This window comes from Lepus europaeus, chromosome 3 (assembly GCF_033115175.1).
Source record: "Lepus europaeus isolate LE1 chromosome 3, mLepTim1.pri, whole genome shotgun sequence".
In the NCBI taxonomy this organism is placed as follows: Eukaryota; Metazoa; Chordata; class Mammalia; order Lagomorpha; family Leporidae; genus Lepus; species Lepus europaeus.
Genome location: NC_084829.1, coordinates 67,536,013 through 67,545,657, shown reverse-complemented (window position 1 = coordinate 67,545,657; position 9,645 = coordinate 67,536,013). Strand labels below are relative to the sequence as shown.

Here is a 9,645-nt window from a genome sequence, read left to right as displayed (position 1 = left end):
CCTCAATAGATCATCCGATTTGGGACTGACACTGGTGGACTGAATCTTTCCATCACTTTCAAGGATAGCCTAATTAGCATGTGCATGTGTTTGTAAATTATAAAGCCGTTCATTCTTAATAAGACTGCTCAGGGGTGAAGATAGTGAGGCAGGTCATATATCATCTTTCTGTCTAAATGCCATTGAGCAAGTGCTGCTTGTTTTACTACTAGAGACAGTCACAATCCTAATTTTACAGAATTTTGTATGGGAATTGAAAGAAGTCATCAAGCCTACTCCTGATATTTCTCGGTCAGCATTTTTCTGGTGGAAAGAACCATTTGTTTCGCCTGCACATCTGAACTATGGGTTTCATGAAGTAGGGTGAGGGCTTCCACAGCAAACCCTATGCCAATGTCTATACTAGGACAATGTTTTAACTTTCATTATTGTACCAGTATGTGCACGTATTTGCCTGGTCTTTGGATGTGATTGACCATCAGATTTTCTAGTGCTGATGGAAGTTTCCTAGACATCTACATGGGAAGTAATGTTTTTCTCTCAGAAAGATCTACACAACTTGCTCTGAGAGTCCTGAATCTAATATCTCATCATTAGAATACCAGGACTAGGCCATCAAGAGAAACTATTAACTTTAACCTAGAAGTCTCTGTTAAAGGTTGTGAAAAATAATGAACAATGTAGGACTGTAGAGAAAACGAAATGTTAGTCCTTGTAATGGAAATCTATTACTTCCATTGAGACTGCTCAGGTATTTATAAGGGAGTGATTTTCCCTTTTGGAGACAGTATAGACGGAAAGAGGCAGATGTCCTTGAATTTCCCCTTTGAAAATATTCATTAGTAATGTGATAAAGAGGAAATTCGGGAAAGGACTCATAAACATTAATAAAGAAACTGAAAGATTCCAGGAGATATCGTTGTCTGATACCAAAAGAAACTACAAAATAGGATGAGTTGTCGATGGTTCACAGAAACAAGTGAAGGCTAAAAAGGGAAGAATATAGAGAAGTCAGTGGTTTTGAGTAAAAGATTTCTGGTAACTTTCACTTCCTGTCTGAAAGAAGGACTGCTATAGTCATTACTGCCTGATGACAGAAGGGGGCAGCAGAGAGCTACCAGGTGGACTGATTCACAGTTCATTTAGGTGATGAGAATGCAAGGGTGAAGGAGAGCCAAAATGCCTCCTAATGAGTGTTACAGAAGTGCCAGACTGGCTGATTAAGTGTGTAAGGCCTGCCGAGGAAGCTACCAGCACAATTCTCCAGCTCTAGAATGCTTTTCCTTAAAGACCATTGGAATACCTGCTTTTGCATGACTAGTGAGAAAATGGCCCAGATTCTGAGAGACTCCAGACTGTAATACTTTTCCCCAAGCTTTTATCCGTATTCTGCTACTTTAAGGGGTACAATACCATTGGAGATGTTTGCAGCAGAAAGTTAGCCTTTGTATGGCAGAGACATAGATAGGCATTCCTGTGAACGCCACTAGGGCTTCCAACTAAGCTCCTCTCATCATTCAATGTTATCTCTGGGTATAGCATTTGACGTTGATTTTTGCATAATCACTACAAGACTACCATCTGCTTGATTTCAATATAATTTCAGCAGCAGGGCTGGACAACTTAAGTGCTCCCAAAACAATCTTTCCACTGCTTTTGTTGCTCTTGTTCCTGAAGGTGTGGTGGGCATTAGTACCTTACAGATCAAAGTTGAGGCCAAGCCAGTGAACCAAGGTGGGGAGGAGTAGATTAGTGCAAGGAAGGGAGGGTTATTTGCTTAACACTGTTGTGAAGTGCCATACTTATTAGCTAGACAGAATACCTGCTTCATTTTGTCTGCCAGGAGTGGGCAGCCTCGTGTTGACCAATGACTGAAACTGCAGGAGGCCTGCAGGCCCTTTCTGTGGGGACTGGTTGGTGGTTGATGGATTCACTGGATGCCACTGAGGTCTATTAGGAGTCATGCCCTTGAATCATTTTGTGCTGTGAGCATCTCAATCACAGCATGTGGGTAGCTTGTACTCCGTCATCCAGGGAATATTCACACCACAGAAATTGGTGATTCCTACAAAGGACCTCCCCACTGCCTGCCCTCCCTGAATGCTGGTTGTTAAACACTTGCCGGCACACCACTGAGACACAAGCTAGAACCGTAGGCCTCCGTTCTGGGATGGACAGAGATAATAGGGTTACTTCACTTTTTTGTGTCTTTTTTTGTTAGAATCTCCAACGCTTCTCAGTATTATAAGCCATTAAAGTGAAAAATTATTTTTATCATCTACCCTCTGACTTACTACACACTGGATTCATTTTATTTTTCTGAATGACTTCATTACTGTAAGAGGCTCTGTGGCATGAGGCTGCATCAAGCAAAGCTTGGATGAGAGGACTCAAAACCCAGTGTTGACTTTGCCCTTAGTTAACTTGGGGGAGACAAACACCCTATTCAAACCTTAGCGACTTGGTCTGAAAGACAAAGAGATTTAGTCAAGCAAGTGTAGGGCACCACCGCATGGCCTGAATCCTGCTAAAGGCCTAGATTTCGGCGACCTCCGCATGGCCCGAATTCTGCTGAAGGCGTGCTTGGCCAGATTGCCAAGGTGATTGGTGGAGTCGCGTCAACGGCAAAGGTCACTTGATGTGATGCTGAGGCAGCTAAGGCAATGCTGTGGGCTCTGGTTAGCAGCAAGTGGGACATTCAGCCCAGTGACTAAGGAGCCCTCTCAAGACCCCTCCACACTGTGATTGTTCCCTTATTCCCAGCTTCCAACCAAACAAGTCCTTCCTGTAAACACTGAAACTCCCTATTGTTCCCTGTTTCACTGTGTTTAAACTCCTTCATCGTGAAATTCTCTTTTCATGAAACTGCACAGTTTTTATGATTAATTGATCACGTCACCATTGACAGTAAATACCTGGAGTAACCAGACACGTGGGCCTCTGCTTCTGCCTCCACCTTGGCAGTGGACAGAGTGCCCCCTGGTTTCCTCGCATTCAAGTCTCTAATCAGTCTGCTTCCTTAATCTATGTGACATCATTCCTCTTTCGGGTTAACCGGACACCCTGCCATGCTGCATGTAGCTAGCACGCTCTAGTTATTCCTGCTCTAAAATTCTAAATTACATATCTAACCTGCTTTTGGAGTACCGATGTCTGTACGCTCAGGGAGGCTATCAGTCATAATCTCTAAATCCTTTGCTCCATTCCTCTGTCACTCTAAACTACTTTTTGATGCTCGAAGCCTGGGCAAAGGACCCTGGGCCTTTGCACTGAATGTTCCTTTCTAGGGATGTTCTGTCTCCCTTCTGCCCATGTGACAAAAGTCTGCTCCTCTTTGAAGGGTCAGTTTCTATGTGACCACCATTAAAAGCCTTCCAGAATGCTCTCACAGATTTTCACGGCCTCTGTTCTTTCGCTGTTTCTTGGAGTCCTGGCAGCTGTCTCCTACCTGTGCAGTGGAGACTGTGTAGAAAGGAAACTGGCCCCTGGCTGGCAGCGCGGAGGCTGCACAATGCCTGGAGTCACCGTAAAGGATGTAAACCAGCAGGAGTTCACCCAAGCTCTGGCAGCCTTCCTCAAAAAGTCCGGGAAGCTGAAAGTCCCCGAGTGGGTGGACACCGTCAAGCTGGCCAAGCACAAGGAGCTAGCCCCCTGCAATGAGAACTGGTTCTACACGCGAGCGGCTTCCACAGCGCGGCACCTGTATCTGCGGGGCGGTGCTGGCGTCGGTTCCATGACCAAGATCTACGGGCCCGGCAGAGGAACGGCGTCATGCCCAGCCACTTCAGCCGCGGCTCCAAGAGTGTGGCCCGCCGCGTCCTGCAGGCCCTGGAGGGGCTGAAGATGGTGGAAAAGGACCAGGACGGGGGCCACAAACTGACACCTCAGGGACAAAGAGATCTGGACAGAATCACCGGACAAGTAGCAGCTGCCAACAAGAAACACTAGAACAAGTGATGCTGGGTCAATAAATTGCCTCACTCGTTAAAAAAAAAAAAAAAAAAAAAGGAAACTGGCTCTGTGCATGGACAACACAAAGAAGCTCTACGGCTCCATCTCACTCAAACCCTTTGAATCCATTTGCACTACCTAGCTAGGCTGAACTTGGATGCTGCTCCAGCTTGGTTTTTACATCTCTGCCCTTCACTACTCTGGACTTTGTGTTACAGAGTCTCCTTGGGTGTTTTAAGTCTCCTTTTGTTCTTGACCCTTGAGAGCCTCTTCTTTCATCCTATTTGGGCACCTTTCTTGGATTCCTGAAATATTGAGCTCAGCTACAGCCCTAAGGTCCCCAACACCTTAGAGGGGTAGTTCTGGGGGTTGGTTCTGTAGCATAGCAGGCTAAGCCATTGCCTGCAATGCTGGCATCCCATATGGGCACCAGCTCCAATCCTGGCTGGTCCACTTCTTTTTTAAAGATTTATTTATTTATTTGAAAGTCAGTTACTCACAGAGAGAAGAGGCAGAAAGAGAGAGAGAAGTCTTTCATCCACTGGTTCACTCCCCAATTGGCCACAACTGCCGGAGCTGCACCGATCTGAAGTCAGGCACCAGGAGCTTTTTCCAGGTCTCCCATGTGGGTGCAGGGGCCCAAGCACTTGGTCTATCTATTACTGTTTCCCAGCCCATTGCAGAGAGCTGGATTGGAAGTGGAGCAACTGGGACCTGAACTGGTACCTTTATGGGATGCCTGCACTGCAGGTGGTGGCTTTACCTGCTATGCCACAGCAATGGCCCCTACTCTACTTCTTTCCTTTTTTTTTTTTTTTGACAGGCAGAGTTAGTGAGAGAGAGAGACAGAGAGAAAGGTCTTCCTTCTGTTGGTTCACCCTACAACTGGCCTCTACAGCCGGTGCTCTATGCCGATCCGAAGCCAGGAGCCAGGCGCTTCCTCCTGGTCTCCCATATGGGTGCAGGGCCCAAGCACTTGGGCCATCCTCCACTGACTTCCTGGGCCACAGCAGAGAGCTGGACTGGAAGAGGAGCAACTTGGACAGAACCGGCGTCCCAACCGGGACTAGAACCCGGAGTACAGGCACCACAGGTAGAGGATTAGCCTAGGGAGCTGCGGCGCTGGCCCCTGCTCTACTTCTGATTCAACTCCTTGCTGATGTGTCGGGAAGGTGCAGAAAATGATGTAAGTCCTTGGGCCTCTGCACTCACATGGGAAACCCAGATGAAGGTCCTGGCTCCTGCATGCAGACTGGCCTAGCCCCAGCCATCACAGCCATTTGAGAAATGAACCAGCGGATGGAAGATCTAACTATCCCCCAACCCCTTCTGCCATGGCTGTGACTTTCAAACAAATCTAAAAAGAGAGAGGGAGTTCTGATATGAGCTTGGAAATTCCTCAGGGAGGAAACAGTTACTACATCCTTGTGTCCTCAGTGCCTATAATCATATCTGGAACATAGAAGTGCTCAATGAATGTTTGTTGAATGAACGGATGGATGAGTGAACTGTAGCCTTACCCTCATCTCTTGATTGCTGGTCACTGAGTTAGGATGTTGCCCAATGGACTGGTGATTTTCTTTCTTCTTTTTTCTTTCTTTTTTTTTGACAGGCAGAGTTAGACAGTGAGAGAGACAGAGGGAAAAGTCTGCCTTCCATTGGTTCACCCCTTAATTGGCCGCTATGGTTGGTGCACTGTGCCCATCCAAAGCTAGGAGCCAGGTGCTTCTTCCTGGTCTCTCATATGGGTGCAGGGCCCAAGCACTTGGGCCATCCTCCACTGACTTCCTGGGCCACAGCAGAGAGCTGGACTGGAAGAGGAGCAAGTGGGTCAGAATCAGGCACCCCGACCGGGACTAGAACCTGGGATGCCAGCACCACAGGCGGAGGATTAGCCTAGTGAGCCAAGACGCTGGCCATGGACTGGCGATTTTCAACTGGGGTTAGGGCCTCAAGGAGGATCTAAAAAAAAGGATAATTTTATTAGCAAGATAATGCACAACACATAAAAGTTTGCACAGAATTTCAGTGACTTCACAAATCCCATTTAAGCTCATCCATGAGTGTCAGCTATATAACCTCTGTTACACATAGTAGAGAAACATTGAAGATTTTAAGTCTAGAGATGGTGTGACAAAGATAATGCTTTAAGGAGGTGTTAGGATCAACTGGAGATCTGGGCATAAGGTGATGAAGGGCTGGAACAGAGTGTGATACAGTGTCAGTGAAAAAAGTGGGCAGATAGAAGAGATTATAGCAAGCAGAAATAGAGGACTTGATTCTCAGTTATATGTAGGAACCAACTGATAATTTTTCTGTGCTCTTGAAATAAGATTCATGAAGATGATTGTTGGATCTACAGATGTGACAACTGACACAACTATCACCTGTTTTTAAAGAGTGATACTGTCACATATAAGTTAGTATTTCCAAACTTAGTGAGAATTTATTGATGACATAAGTTTATGTGTACACAAATCCACTGAGTTGATCATTAGGGTTGAAGAAATTGGTGGCATTGAAGGCATTCAGATCTGGCTGAAGAGCCCATGAGAGTATGGAGTCTTGGCATGGAAAGCCAAGACACTCTGGCAAAAAAAAAAAAAAAAAAAAAGACCTAAATGAAAGATCTGTGAGTGAGATACCAGTAGAAAGAACGGGCCATCAAAGAAGGAGGTACCTTTCTCTGAAGGGAGGAGAGAACTTCCACTTTGACTATGACCTTGTCTAAATAAGATCAGAGTTGAAGAACTCAAAAGGCTTCCATAGCCTTGGCAACTCACGACAAGAGCCTAAGGAGATTACTGATGCCATAAACAAGAGTGTCAAATTGTTAAGTCAACAACAGGAGTCACTGTGTACTTACTCCTCATGTAGGATCTCTGTCCTTAATGTGTTGTTCAATGTGAATGCTATAACTAGTACTGAAACAGTATTTTATACTTTATGTTCTGTGTGGGTGCAAACTGATGAAATATTTACTTAATATATGCTAAATTGATCTTTTGTATATAAAGATAATTGAAAATGAATCTTGATTTGAATGGAATGGGAGAGGGAGCGGGAGATGGGAGGGTTGTGGGTGGGAGGGCATTTATGGGGAGGGTAGCCACTGTAATCCATAAACTGTACTTTGGAAATTTATATTTACTAAATAAAAGCTAAAAAAAAAAAGAAATTGGTGGCATGAAGCAGGAAACAGGAAGTATGGCATCTTATAACTTATCAAATTTTAGAGCTAGAATTTTTCCTTCTTATTTAATTTTTAAATTTATTTGAAAGGATAGGATGGAGGGAAGGAGAAAGATCTTCCATTCTGTGGCTCACCCTTCAAATGCCTGCAACAGCTGGGGCTAAGCTGAAACCAGGTGGCTGGAACTCAATTCAGGTCACCCATCTCGATGTCAGGGACCTAACTACTCAAGCCATTATGTGCTACCTCTCAGGATATGCATTAGCAGCGTGGTGGGATCAAAAGTGGGGCTGTGCCCTCAGGGCATTCAGATCTGGCTGAAGAGCCCATGAGAGTATAGCAGGCATGGAAAGCCAAGATACCATGGGAAAAAAAAAAAAAAAAAGACCTAAGTGAATGATCTCTGTGAGTGAGATCCCAGTGGAAAGAACGGGGCCATCAAAGAAGGAGGTACCCTTCTCCGAAGGGAGGAGAGAACATCCACTTTGACTATGACCCTATCGGAATAAGATCAAAGTCAGCGAACCCTAAAGGCTTCCATAGCCCTTGCAACTCATGACTGGAGCCCAGGGAGATTACTGACGCCATGAACAGGAGTGTCAAATTGTTAAGTCAGCAACAGGAGTCACTGTGTACTTACACCCCATGCGGGATCTGTCCCCAATGTGTCGTCTACAGCCAAGTGATGCTACGACTGGTACTGAAACAGTATTTTTATACTTTGCGTTTCTGTGTGGGCGCAGACTGATGAGGTCTTTGCTAATTATATACTGAAGTGATCTTTCTGTGTATAAAGAGAATTGGAAATGAAAAAAAAAAAAAAAACAACAACCTGGTGTTAAAATGGAAAAGGCATAGAAAATTAATTATTTTGAAAAAAAAAAATTATGTAGGATCTCTGTCTTTAATGTGCTGTACATTGCTATTTTATGCTATAATTAGTAATCCAATGGTAGTTTTTTCACTTGATGTTGCTATATGGGCAAAATGTTGAAATCTTTACCTAATATATACTAAACTGATCTTCTGTGTACAAAAAGAATTGAAAATGAATCTTTACACGAATGGAAGGGGAAAGGGAGCGGGAGGGGGGAGGGTTGCGGGCGGGAGGGAAGTTATGGGAGGGGGGAAGCCATTGTAACCCATAAGCTATACTTTGGAAATTTATATTCATTAAATAAAAGTTTAATAAAAAAAAAAAAGTGGGGCTGTGAAGCTGTGCACTCTGATACACGATGTAGGCACCCCAAATACTGTTTTAACTACCTCGAGATCTGGCACATTTCCCACCCTCCCTCCATCTCTCCCTGCCTTCCTTCCTAGCTCAATACAAGCTAGAACATTCTGTAAATGGTGTCTTTCCAGTGTTTTTTCAAATGCTATATCTTTTCCTTCTATTTGATGCTCAGTTCAAACAAATTTACCTTCCCACAAAATATGTGCGTAATGCTATTGGACTTCTACTGAGTTCAGGTTGGTAAGCTCACTCACACTTCAGAAAATACCTATCTGATTTTGTGATATTGTGCATGGGGCATGAATAACTCTGCTTAGAATTACATTAAACGCATGTACAATTTAGAAGATATCAGTCTTACCATCAATTAAGAATAGATATTATGTGGTCTGTGGGGGCAGAGCTGCATAAATTTAAATGTGTGAGAAAATATTAATATAAGTTCAGCCTTTTGGAAATATCTTCAATTACACCTTCATCAGAAGTGGGTAAACGTGGTCCATTTCATTCCTTTATCTGGTCTGCAACTTCTAATAATTTCATCTCTCCAATTTTTTTCTTCACTTGTTTTACTTTTGTTTTGTCTCTGAGCAAGACTTCAAGACTTACATCTTCCTTTATGTCCCTAATTTCAGGTTCATTTTTCCTTATGAAAACAGATTTCTTTATTATCTCCTGTCTTGTTTGCATTTCAATTTTCTTCCCTGGCTCTTTCTCACTTGTCTCTAAGCAAGCTAACATGAGTTTATGTTTTCATACCATCACTTTCTGTTTCTCCCCTTTTTGGTCCTATGTCTGCAGGGTAACCTACTTTTTCGCCCCCTGTGCCTCACCTCGCAGGTTTTCTTCGCATTAATCAGGATGGGATAGATTAAGCTGGGGTGAGGCATTCCCAGTGGCTTAGCAAAACAGGGATGCATGTCCCATCATGTCACAGTCTGATGCAGCTGGTCTGGTGGTGGTCCTACACCATGCCCCTTCCAGTGTCAACTCAGGGTTGTCTGCTCCTTCTCTCCTTCAGCTCAACACTGTCAGGTTGGAGTTGAACCCTTTGTATTTGTCCGGTCTTAGAAGAGAGTATCCATGAGAAGATACTCTTGATTTTAACTGCTCAGACCAGATGGGACATCTCACTTCTCTTCACCTTTCCACTGGTGAGAACTAGTTATGGTACCCTGCCTTTAAGATTGAGGGCTGGGAAACGTGGAGAGGCACAGGAATATTGCATGAGAATGACCAGTCTAGCCACTATTCCTGTTTCTTC

At 44.2% G+C, this 9,645-nt stretch overlaps 1 pseudogene; it reads left to right on the top strand.

Annotated features, from left to right (window-relative positions):
- Positions 1-3,511: 3,511 nt before the first annotated feature.
- Positions 3,512-3,978, top strand: LOC133756951 (small ribosomal subunit protein eS19-like; annotated as a pseudogene).
- The last annotated feature ends 5,667 nt before the right edge of the window (positions 3,979-9,645 follow it).